We start from the raw sequence: 13,207 nt of genomic DNA on the forward strand, positions 1-13,207 counted from the left end.
TTTTTGGCTCATTGGGGGTGATAATTAAGCCCTTGGCACGCTGAAAAAAAATTTTGGTATTAAACTTTTTTATGCTTACACGAAAGGTCACCCTCCTACAGGAGTCGTAACGTTGACGTCAAGATCTGCCCGTGAGCGTAGCACAATAGGTTACTCATTTTCTTTTCAGACAAATCCTGTGATATGTCCGCTTCCGACAAGTTAAGGTCAATGAATGAACATTTCAAAGGCATGAAAAATATATATAACTGCGGCATTAGTATATTTCCGTTATTAGGCAGAAGTGTGTTTGCTAGCAGTAGTCTCAGAAAGCTTAGTCAGGTTTTCAGTCCCATGGGAATGAATTTTCTGAAAGTTAATTTTCTATGCATAGCGTTGCTTATAGGTGTACAATCCACCAAGCCTTTTCCCGATGTTCCGTCTAAGTATGTAACTAATGAATGCAGAGAAAAAGCTACAGAATTTCAAATATCAAGAGGAATGAGCCTTCCACAGGCATACAACAGTGCACAATTTTGCATGTATCAAAATTTACAGGTGAGTGTTTGAAGATTATATTAACATTAAAATTGTATTCTAGACCACGACTTACAGTTCTATATTAAGTGAGGCAGCATATACCCTTAATATGCGTAACTAAAATGTCACTTCAATTGCGAAAAAGAGTTTAATGCTATTGCAAAAGAAGTGATCTTCGTACTTATACAACCCTGGAACAAGTAAATAAACAAAACAAAAAAATAAAAAACAGTTAGCGGGCAAATAACTTGATAGCGATCAATTATTGCACGCGTTGTCGTATATTAAACATTTTGTATTCTTGTCCTGAATTGCCATGATCGAAGTCAGGGGCCACCAGTTTTTTTTTGCATATCTTAGAGTGGATATCAAGATACTTTCCAACCGAAACATATGCTAAACATTTAAAATTACACTATATATTAAATTGTGGTCTTTTTAGCATGTGGTCAGTAAAAGATATGGGAAATGAGGCTTTCCCGTGATTACCATGTTGAGTACCATAAAGGTGTACCTAGAACGAAAACTAAACATTTTTAAAAACAATTAGAATTTGACTTGCTAACGTTCAATTCCAACACCTACCCGTTTCTCTTTCTTTAATGATCGTTCCCGCATGCTTTCGTATTTCGCTACCACGTGATGACGTTGAATACCTTGAGCATTGCAGTACTGTACTGGTACATGTGGTGTGATAATTCAAACCTTCTCACGCTGTATGAATCTTCCTGTTAAGATATTGCATTAAAAAAAGAAAGACACAACCTTTTCGCAAAAGTCAATACGTTGACCTCATTATCTGCATATGTAGCGTGAATTTTTTTTAATACATTCCTGCCATCTTAACCTTCTATCGTCTGTATGCTTTAAAAAAGTGAGGTGAAGACACGCAGTTTAAGAGGATAAGAATAATAAATTTCACAGCAGCATTCGTACTTTTCCATCCTTTAGCAGAATTGGAGGGCATCGTGAGTTTGTGCTTTACAAATTCCCTGATGAAATCCTGCTTCCATCAAGCACAGGTGAGCTCTGATGCTCAAGCTTCCTGCCTTCGGTCAGCTGAATATCCGGAACACCTATTGGCGTCGGTTTCAGGCGCTTTGTTGAAGAAAATTAAATTAGAACGCGGTGTAAATGTGGAAAACGTCCTAAAAAGTGACACAGGGTTGTTGTGGTCGCGTATTTGCGTAGGTTTTCCCATGGCTTAATGAAAATTCGAAAGTGGGTAGATTTCACTGTGGTCTTCTCTGCCCCGAACAGGTTGTCTAAGCTTTGCAGAAATGTCAATCAGCCTACCGAAAGGCCTCTGGAGTGTACAAAGAAGGATCAAACTCGGTGTGTTGATTGTACAAAAAAAGCTGCTTATTCCATCTCGCTATACTGTGGTAAACAATACGTAGGCAAGACGGGCAGATGTCTTAATGATAGGTTAAGAGAACATTGTTACAATGTAAACAGGGAAGTATGAGGACACTTGGCCATTCATTGTCGTGACTGCGGGTGTAATGCGGAATAGAAAACAACAACTTTGCTCTATCGGTTTTTGAGGAACAATTTGATCTCTGTTAACAAATTTTCTCCAAGGTCTATCGCAGCTTGTTTTCATCAATGTCATGCAAAGCCCCATCGTTTCTTTACATGCAGGGATTCTACAGGGTCCAGTTTGTTCACCATTACTTTTCAATATTTTTTGTCAATGACATAAGTTTATCTGTTTCAAACTGTACCAATTATCAATACACGGATGATACTCTTGTGCTGACGAGCCATATCTCATATTCAAGAGCAATGGGTTTTCTCCAAGACTGTGCTTCAGAGCTAGGGAACTGGTTCTCTTTTCACAACCCGCTTAAATTTGGTGACCTAAATATTCTTCTCTTACTGCATACATCTCACTGCGTCCCTATCTCTTGTTCATACACTGTGAAGAACCCAGGAATCCCGTTCGATTCAGATCTTTCCTGGAAATTACAACTATGAAAACTTTGTTCCAAATTAAGAAACGTTTCCTGCTTATTATATCATGTCATATCTAACGTTTCTACCTCTTATTATCAGGAAACATATATCTCACTAATTAGCTTATGGTACACTCCGATATGGCGTAACAGTCTTTGGCAAATGCACTGGATTGTGGTGAGGCATGATAAATACAATTATAAAATGAATCTTACGGAATGTTGAGTAAAAACCTGCATTCTCTGATCACGATTTCTTTAAGGTTTTGTCCACGCCAAATATACAATCTTTTTTTTTATTCAGTCGTGCTTGGGCACTACTGAAAGGATGATTTTAAAACTCTTCGTCCGAATATGAGAGACTACGAAACAGATCGATGTTTCTCGTACCTGTGTACGATACACGGTATGGTGAGAACATGCGGTCGGTCTATGTGCCTCAAATTTTTAATTACCTAACCCCGAGCTTATGTGACTTTACCTGAAGGAAAGAAGCTCAGAAAAGCGCTTCGACATTTTGATATGACCGACGAACTTTTGTGATTATTTCTTCATTAGTTTTTATTGCTAGCATTTTTTAAACAAGGGCATTTTTTCTGTTTTATGCGTGATTTTTTATTTTTTATTTGTGGCAATAAAGGAAGTCACCTACATTCTCCGTGTCACAAGAACTGGGAAAGATTTTGTGTTGCCTTCGATGGCGAAAATTGACGCTACTACCATGTGGGTGTGTGCTTTTAATAATTTCCTGACTTAAAGGATATATATTTTATATAGTAGTGTTATATATGGTAGTGTTATATATATATATATAACACTACCATGTGTGTTTTTTTATGATTTCCTGACTTAAAAATATTTTTTTTATGTTGGGAGCGTGAGTCTCTAGTTGGAACTGCTGTAAAAACTAGGTGACAATGAAGTTATTTTAAGCTAAAACAGGCAATTTTTTTTTTTTGCAATTATATAGCTGGTTTTGCTGCACAAGCCCACGATGGCTTTGGCGAACCTACACTCTGCCTTGATTATGCTCTTCCTTCACAAATAAATGTATTATTATTATTATTATTATTGTTATTAATATTTTTATTATTATTTTTAATATTATTGATGAACCCATGTCTCGTGTGTATGTGCGTATGTTTTGATGAACCCGTGTCCCGTGCACTCGTGTGTATGTGTGATTGTACGTGTGTGGTTTTGCTTGTTTTTTTAAGTGTGCCAGCCCTAAGATCTATTGGTTCTTTCTCAACACTAACATAAACACAAACTGGTTGGTTGATTGGTTCTTCTTCTTCTTCATCTTATTATTATTATTAAACTTAGTAAACCCACTCTGTTTAGGTTTTGGAAGATATGAAATTGCTAGATTTGGCTTTGACAACACCCCTCACTGGAAGGTCCATTTGCCGGATTGAAGTCCACCAGTTTGATAAAGCAGCTAAGGTGGTTAACATGACAATATACGATACCGATCTGCGTGGAAGCTGTACGTGAGTAGAGAAGCAAATATATGCGTTTGCACATAATTGTTTAGACTTACTTGAAATTGCTGTCATCAGGCATCACCTTAAATTCAAAAGATATCCAACAGCCGTGGCGATGCATGCTTGTCGCACAGTTCAGCAGAGCCTTGTAGAAATGGTTAAAGAGAGATGTGACAACGTAAGCTTGAGATGGATATAATAATCAAGAATCAAGAATCAAGAATCAAGAATAATTTTTATTAGGTGTCCAGGAACGACCATGCGGTCTTGGTGCTGGCACACCGAAACTTACACACTACAAAAAAGTAGGAAAAAAACATAAAAAACTCAAAACATTGAGTAAAAGATATGATACATATAACGCATGCTGACACAAAGATACGATATACACAACAAGGAAAGAACGGAACACAGGGTCCGAACGCAGAGTAGGAAGACTACCACAACAACGAATATACCTTCTTAAAATAATATATAATAACATCACAATCACCGACAGGTTCAGAGAGACCCATACAAGAATCTGAGAGATCTGACAAATTCAGTCACACAAAAAATATCAAGATCACTTCCAATGCCATTATATGCCCGACACATACGAAACATCGGGTCCAAGATATTTAACGTTCGAGGAGAGTAAAAATACATTGTCAAACGGGTCGCTGTCCGAGGAACTCGCAAAGATATCTGTGAGAGCAGTTCTGAACAGTCGGCCATACCATGAAGGACTTTGAAAAGGAAAACCAGATCTGCCTTTTCTCGACGGTGATATAAGCTGTTCATTTGTAGGACGTCCAATACATTGTTACCCTTTGATAGAGATGTTTCATCTCGCAGATATCGATATCGATAAATAGATAAAAATTTGTTTTGCACTCGCTCCAGCCTTAGGAGGGTAGTTTTACAACTGCCATTCCATACAGGAGATGCATATTCGAGTTGAGACCTTGTCAAAGAGCGGTACAGGGTTACAAACGTTGTGGGGTTTTTAAATACTCTAGTCGTTCGACAAACGATACCGAGCGCGCGCAAGGCGCAGGTACTTATACGAGCCACATGGCTATCAAATCTCAAGGAGGAGTCAAAAAGCACTCCCAAGTCCCGCACTTCACTAGAACGGCACAATACGTCCGAGCGAACACTGTAAGGGAAACACGTCGTTTGCGTTTTGCGACTATAGGACATGACCTTGGTTTTCGAGCTGTTTAGTAGGAGACCGTTCAGTGAACACCATTTGCTAAATGAGTTTATGTCCTCTTGTAGAAACTTGCAATCTGAGATAGTTCTAATCTCCTTAAATAATAATAATAATAATAATAATAATAATAATAATAATAATAATAATATTAATAATAATAATAGTTTTATTCCGTGGTGCGAATATGCCATTTCAGTTCCAGGACTGATCAAAGGCACAGAGGCTTGAAAGATCAAGTCCACCATTGTAAAATAAAAGGAAGAGTAAAATCATGCATTCACATGGGCACACGAAATATAAAAAGTCACCCGAAATGTCAGTAATAATAATAATAATAATAGGAACAATAATGATAATATTAATGATAATTTTATTTGCAACATCCACATTACAGAGAAAAATCGGGTCAGTCAAATCCTAAATGGCTTGTGGGACTGGAACTCATCAAACTCACCATCAGCATGCTAACAAAACCGCAAAAAAAAAAATAATAAAAAATTAAAAAATTAACAGAAACGAAAGAAGAGAAAAAAAAACACACACCTGACCTACGTATCTAACACTCTGATCTTCTACACACCCATGACTACCTACACTGAATCGACCATAAAAGAACGAAGCCATCTTTTAACCTTAGTTTTAGAGTCGAAAGAGAAAACATATTCAGGAAGATCATTGAAAATATCCGGAACATAGTAATCACGGGTTCTCATCCCATACCTCGTGAAGCGATGAGGCCGTTTTGAACGGGTTGTTTTCCTTAGCGTGCGAGACGGATCGTGCAAAATCTTAAACCGATTCGTCCAAATATAACGAAGTATCACTGTTTGTCGGAGTAGAGGAGAAAAATTTGTGCATTTCAAGGTCACTGAAAATGTCCGTGCTGTCAGTGAAAATTGAATTGCACGCCACACTTTTTAAAACACTTTTCAACAATCTGTTCACTTTAGCATGCCACTGTCCACTACTGTGCACGAACACCGTAATCCCGTACCTACGTACACTGTATGCCAGGGCATAAACCAAAATTTTTCGAACATGAAAAGAAACAAAGATTCTAATATTATAAAGCATACAGGCCACTTTCCGTAACCCTCTACATACATATGCCATCTGATTATTCCAACACATGTCGTGGTCAAAAAAAAATTCCCATGTACTTAGTGGCCTCCACTCACTTAACAGGGACACAAGTACAAGGGTCGCACAATATACCCTGAAGGAAAAACGGCTTGTCTACGAAACCATGTTTCCGCGGATTTCGAAAACAGATCAATTTTGTTTTAGCCACATTCACTTTTAAAAGATTCACAAAGCACCAATCCATTGCTTTAATAGTAATAATAATAATAATAATAATAATGGTTTATTTTCCAGTGCCCACAAACAACCTAGCGGTCTACTGTGTGGTGCACAAACATGGGTGAAGTATTATACATATAGACAAAATACAAATTATCAAAGAAGAACTAACAACAAACAGAAGCAAAAAAAAAAAATCTAGGACAAGGCTTGATTTGGCCTGCTTAAGGCAATTGCACCCATTCGCGTAATTGCTGCATAAAATCCTGATGTGCACTAAAAATGCCAAAGTTATTCTGATGTGCACTATTAAAATCAATTTGAACCCTCAAAAGAGGTGAAACAGGTGATGTACAGGAGGGGTAAAAAGTTGAGTTGTTCCTAATGCTTCGGGGTGGAACATGGAAGTCAATAGACTGCAATAAGTCAGTCGAGTTTACCTCACCATACACAACTTTGTATAAAAACATAAAATCTCGGTACTGTCTTCTCACAGTTAGTTTATGCATAGAAACCTGTGAAGCAATGATTCGTAGTGGTAGAAACACCCCCTTTCTAATATACCTATCATAGACAATTCTAATCATTCGCTTCTGTACATTTTCAATCGCGATAGCTTGCGAAATAGTGAATTCAAAACCACAGAGCAAAATTCGAGCCGTGATCTAACCAGAGACTTATACAAATGCAATAAACGTGAAGGGACAGAAAATTGGCGCCAGTAACATGAAATCATACCTAATACTCTTGGCGCTGCATTTACGGTTGTAACAACATGATTATTCAAAGAAAGTGCGCTGTCAAGACAGACGCAAAAAATCTCTGATAAACGATTCGGGAGGAATCGGGACGCCACCAAGAGTCCACGCAAAGGAAATTCTCTCGCGTTTTCTAGATAGCACAATAGACCCAGTTTTTTGTGGGTTCACTGACAAACAGTTTTCGGAGCACCATGTAAAAACAGAATCTACATCATCGTGAAAACTGCAACAGTCAGATACTGACTGGACATTTATGAAAAGCTTAATGTCATCAGCGAAAAGAAGAATTTTGGCATCCTTAACGCAAGAAACAATGTCATTTATAAACAAAAGAAAGAACATGGGTCCCAGAATTGAGACCTCTGGCACACCCGAACTCGAAATAAACCCATCGGAGTAGCTACCGGAAACACGAACCGAATTGCGGCGATGACCGAGATAGTTTGAAAATCAGGCGCAGAGGTGCGGGCTGAAGCCATGAAGGGCAAGCTTCTGTGACAATAATGTGCGATTAACCCGGTCGAAGGATTTCGACATGTCAAGGAAAATCGCGTCCTTTTCCGGAAACCACTGGAGCGCAGTAATTCAAAAATGAGCATAAATTTGATTATACGGATCTGCCCTTCGAAAAACCGTGCTGGAATTCAGATATTTTTCTTTTCAAGTAAAAGTAAATCCGCTTATGCACCCCTTTTTCGAAAACCTTCGCAAAGCCGCATAACAACAAAACGGGGCGGTAATTATTAACTAAAGTAGAATCGCCGGTTTAAAAACAGGAACAACTACCGAGTATTTCCAGAGCTCAAGAAACTTAGCCTGAGTTAGGGACAAGTTAAAAATATGCTTCAGTACAGGTACAAAAAGAGGAACAACCTTTAATAATAAAACTAGGTATGCCACGAATGCCGGTGGATAATTTAGGCTTAAGTTTACTTATGGCTTCTAAAATGTCGTCGTCGTCAACCTTAAAAGTAGGCAGAAGGTCCCCAGACTGGATACCAACGTCCCTAAAAGCGCCACCTTGTTGTGCCGGCGAATAACAAAAAAACAAAAATCAGCAATACGATTCGCATTTTGTCCTGGCACACAGTGATAACCAGCATCATCACGAAGACAGATATTTGGTCGATTTTCCCGCGAACGTTGTCTAGTGAAGCGCCAGAACTTCTTAGGAGTTTTAGTCAGACTATGTTCAGTGCCATTTAATTACAACCGGTTATCTTGTTCGTAAAGTGTTTTGACCAGACTACGATATATACTGAACTTTGGATACCATATCTGCAATCCTGATTTCTTAAACATGCGATGATAGTGTAATCTCTTTCTGAATGCAATTTTTAATTCTTTTGAAAACCAACTAAGATAATGAGAGGAGCGCGCCAGTTGTTTCGGAATAAACGCCTCGAGTGCACCTTTGAGAACTGAGGTCATTTTAATAGTAACCGAGTCAACTTCACTATCTTTAAAGACATCCGACTAGTCATATTGCTCCAGATATTGGTACATTCCAAGAAAATTTCCATGGGAATACGAGTATTCATCCGAATTATTGTTTGCTCTTTGCCTGTACAATATGCAAAATTTCGTAGTAAAAGGAGGGTGATAGGTATCAACAGGCACCAAAAGGGTTCAAAGCGCGAGTCGCAATCTCAAGCGGGGCGTTTGATAAACACATGTCAAGTAGATTTCTGCAAGAATTCAAAAGTGAGTTTACTCACAAAAATCTAGAAAGCTTAAAAATGAAAGAAACACGTAAATTTTTTTTGATGTCACTCTTGCCGTAAAAGAAACGGTACCCGCTGCCCAGTCGATCCCTGGCAAATTGAAGTCGCCATACATCTGAACGCGATACTTAGTAAAATCTACCGTTTTCTCAAGTGACTCAAAGTGTTCAATGAGCGCTGTGTCATTATACAAAGGTGGGAATTAGTAATTGCCAACTATATAGTTGTAACCATCACTCGCTGGACTCTCAACCCAGACACACTCCGCATTAGATTCCAAATCCACCCTCCGGTGGGATTGAACTACACACTTCACTGCCAAAAGCACACTACCCCCAAATTTCATACCCGATCTATCGTAGTCTATATCCTTACGATACGCAGAATAACCTGAGGGAAAATAACTTATCAAAAATTTTGCCACAGAGCCAAGTCTCCGTTAAACAAACTAGACAAGCAGCTCGACAGAATATTCGAAATAAACTCGGAATAGAATACTTCGAACGCAAACCACGATTATTCTGGTAGTACACTTCGAGCGTTTTTAACATTTTGAGATGCTAAAGGCTTATCCACAAAGACTTATTGGCTTATTAAAGGCTTATTGGTAAGCTATTCAGCTTACCAATAAACGGGTGGAAGGTAGAGCCTTCTGGCCATAACTCCGGTTTATACAAAATGTCGAACACTGACTGGTCACCAGAGAGATGAAACGACGCGTACGAGTCAAATTTGGGCTTGAGTTTGGTAACAATCACCGATTTGCTGGCTAAAAAGGGGGCCATAAAACTCTTAATGACTGCCACTGACGTAGGAGGGTACAGCCTGGACACAAAAAGCGCCTTTGTGACCTGTCTGCGAGGGGCTGCAAGTACCTTGTCTGTTTTCGCCGCCCCACTTGACGCTGGAGTTCGCCGTTTCCGCTGCACCTGTGCGAAGCTGTCGTTGTCAATCCAAGGACCGGCCGGACCAGCTTCATATATTTCCCCAGTCGCCCGTGTAGAAGCAGAAGGAGCATCGCAACCCGCCCTGGTGGTGGGCGACTCGACGGCTGCATCCGTGATCTCAGTGGATCGGCTCACCGCTTTAGACGTCAATGGCTGCTTTCCTGGCACGGACGTCGAGGGCTGATTTCCCGGCACGGACGCAAATGATACCGCGGCTGCGGCGTACGTTCTTAGGTGTCTCATAGCCAAAGGCAGACGCTCGAGGATTCTCTTGTTGAACAAGGTAATTTCCGAGCGCATAAAGTTGTTCTCAGCCTTGAGGCTCTTCACCTCCGCAGTCAAGACGTCAAACTTGGCGGCCATTGCATTCAGAAGACGGACAAAGTCAGTTGAGGCCGGTGGCGTCGACTCAGATGCAGAATTTTCCGTTGATGTACGTAATCGCGATATATCGGCCGCGTCATGGCTGTCATTGTCGGGCCGCCCATCCGACGACGATCCTCGGTGTCTGGAGCACTCGTAGCATTTATAAGCACTTTTGCCGTTTTGCATTAGCAATTCGTACTCGTTTTTGCCAACCGCGATACATTTGTAATGCCGGCGCTTATCGCGAGTTCCCGAACAAAGCAGCACTTGTTGCTTGTCATGAAAACGCTAGGAGCACGTACCGCACACATCTGTCGGCATCGTTATCAGGTGCTCGAATGGCGCGTTGAAAGTAATTTTCGTGTACGTGAATTCGGTTATCTACACGTGTGGAAGAAAATCACCGTTTCAAAATATAAACTTCCGTATCAAGCACTCCCAGTAATGCAAGTTTCTTCAAATAAAAAGGCACGCTTTCTTTTAGTGCTAATATATTTTGGAAAACCTAGTGTAAAATAAGGTATTTCAGAATGTTTCCAATCTTGCATTACCAGCACAGGTTACATTTTGCAGCCTGTTAAGTTTTAAAACACAGGAAGCAACACGTTTAGGAATGAGGCAGCTCAAAATATAAATAACAAAAGCAAACGAAAAGCAACACCCTAGTGAAAAAGCCATTTCTATGAGAAATTTATTTTGTCAGATAAACACATATGAATCATACAGTATGTATAAAAACATATAAGAACCACGAAGGATATACAAGAATATATAGGAACCATATAAGAAACTTATAAAAAATGTTTTTACAAGTTTATCATGTGCTTCTTATATGCTTTTATATATCCGATATAGTTCTTTTATAGTTCTTATATGGTTCTTATATGGTTCTCTTATGTTCTTATATCTTGTGCAATTCATATGTGTTTACTGGACACAGAAAGTTCTCATACAAATGAGATTTTTCAATAAGGCAAGAAGTGTGTATGAAGATGCAGTAGTTTTTAATGTCTGCTGATATAACTTTCTGAATGAAAAACTAGTTGAACTTTACTTCACTTGACTACTGAAACATGGGTAAATTAAGTCAAGTTATATTGAAGCAGCTGAACGGTGGCTGATATCAGCAATTTCACACTTGTCCACGCATTCTATAGCTCTTGCAAGGATTTGCTACATGTGGTCTGCTCTGTTGTACGGTATCAGCCTTTCATGAGCATCTATCGAAACTCCATGCAGACACAACGTTTTGCTTTTAAGCATATAAGTTATTTTGCAAACTTTTTTGCCGCCCTGTCGAAATATGGCAGCATTTTAATTAGATTCCGTGACCTTCGTATGTTTTTTTTTTAGAAGAGGCCTTGAAATTAATTCGATGGCCCATCCAACATTTTTATGGAAAGTCAGTATAATGTCTCCAGGCATCAGGGTACAAATAAAAAAATGAGTAAAATTACCAATAATTTCTGGAGCTTTGCGTGTCGTTTTCTGTTTGATTTTAAGGGAGAAACATATTTTAGAATTTGACACTGTAATAAGCTCGTTAGAACACAGGTAACGGCCTACCCTACCAATGGCTGTAAACATCACTTAGATTGTTTAATCGGTATGCTGAAATGTTGTTCGCCCGCCGGAGGGGTGGCTCTAATAAGGAACATTGATTTTCCTGTATTCTTGCAGTCCGCGGAATGCCACAGTTGTGAAGGCTCATGAAGACAGTAGAACCAAGGAACTTTCAGAGTTAGAAATTCCACGAAAAATAGGTAATGCACGCGATAAGATTTGTTGAATCACCTATTATTCCCGATAGCGTTGACAACCCATTCAGGTGCAAAAATCGACGGAGCTACCTAGACTCACAACTAAGACACTTTTTTAGATTTCTTATAATTTAATGGCTGAAATAAAAAAAAATCAATAGCGTTCATGTATGCGGAAAAACTTAGTAAAATTGTGCCTAAAAAAACTATTACTAACATGGACAAAAAGTGCCTTATCGTGCTCGCTCTTTACAGCAAGTTTGAGAGGTGGAACTTGTCATGCTGAGTAGAACTCGATCAGGGCACCTTATTTGAGAGATAAGAATGCCCGTGTGTATTCTAGTTTCCTATTTACAGAAAACAAATTGCTGAGTTGAAGCACATATGATCGGACAGTTGCAAATTGTCCCAGGGAATCACAGATATGGATACACTAATTTTATGACTCACGCTACCTCAGACTAATCTCCAAGTTAAGGTTGCAATAATTTATTCCCTAAGTCAATACCTACGTTTTTGATAGGGTGCCTACATTATTGTAATGTAACTTTCGTAACTTACCAAAAAACCTGGCTTACCTTTTTACGGGAAATTCTGCTTAACACAACTGCATATAAGTCAATAAATTATTATATCTTTTAGGATTGGAGAGGGCATACACACTAGTGGAAGACGCCCGACTTCTTTTTACGGATTACAAGAAATGTTTAATTTTAATCACTTCGTGGTCTCCGATAAGTAAACGTAAGTAATAATAAAGCTTTTACTTACGTAATATACACATCACATGAATATGACTTGAACTGGTTTCTGTAATGAGGCTGTGATTTTGTCTCGTTGGTTTTGATTCATAATGAAGATATCGGCAAAAAAAAGAAAAAAAAAACGAGGACAGGAATATGGGTGACATGAAGGACAGGACGTGGGTGGCACACCGGTCAGGGACGGCCTGTCCTGTGTGACACCCGTCTTCTTGTCCTTCATTTCTGTCCCATATTCCCAATATGGCTTTCGTATTTCTCTTCAGAGACTTACGGAACGGAACCAAAACAATCACAATAATAAAATATTAGTGTATCACCCTTACCAATTTATATTTATGCACTTATTGACCATGTTAATTTGATGATGCAAAAGTATATGACCAGTTTGAGAGTCATTTCTTTCTGCTATAGTGACCGAGAG

General features: G+C 39.1%; 1 pseudogene; it reads left to right on the forward strand.

Annotated features, from left to right (window-relative positions):
* Positions 1–339: 339 nt before the first annotated feature.
* LOC115322770 overlaps positions 340–13,207 on the forward strand; it is a 30,560-nt pseudogene continuing 17,692 nt past the window's right edge.

The sequence above is a fragment of the Ixodes scapularis genome, unplaced genomic scaffold (genome assembly GCF_016920785.2).
Source record: "Ixodes scapularis isolate PalLabHiFi unplaced genomic scaffold, ASM1692078v2 PGA_scaffold6__148_contigs__length_123643588, whole genome shotgun sequence".
Classification (NCBI taxonomy): Eukaryota; Metazoa; Arthropoda; class Arachnida; order Ixodida; family Ixodidae; genus Ixodes; species Ixodes scapularis.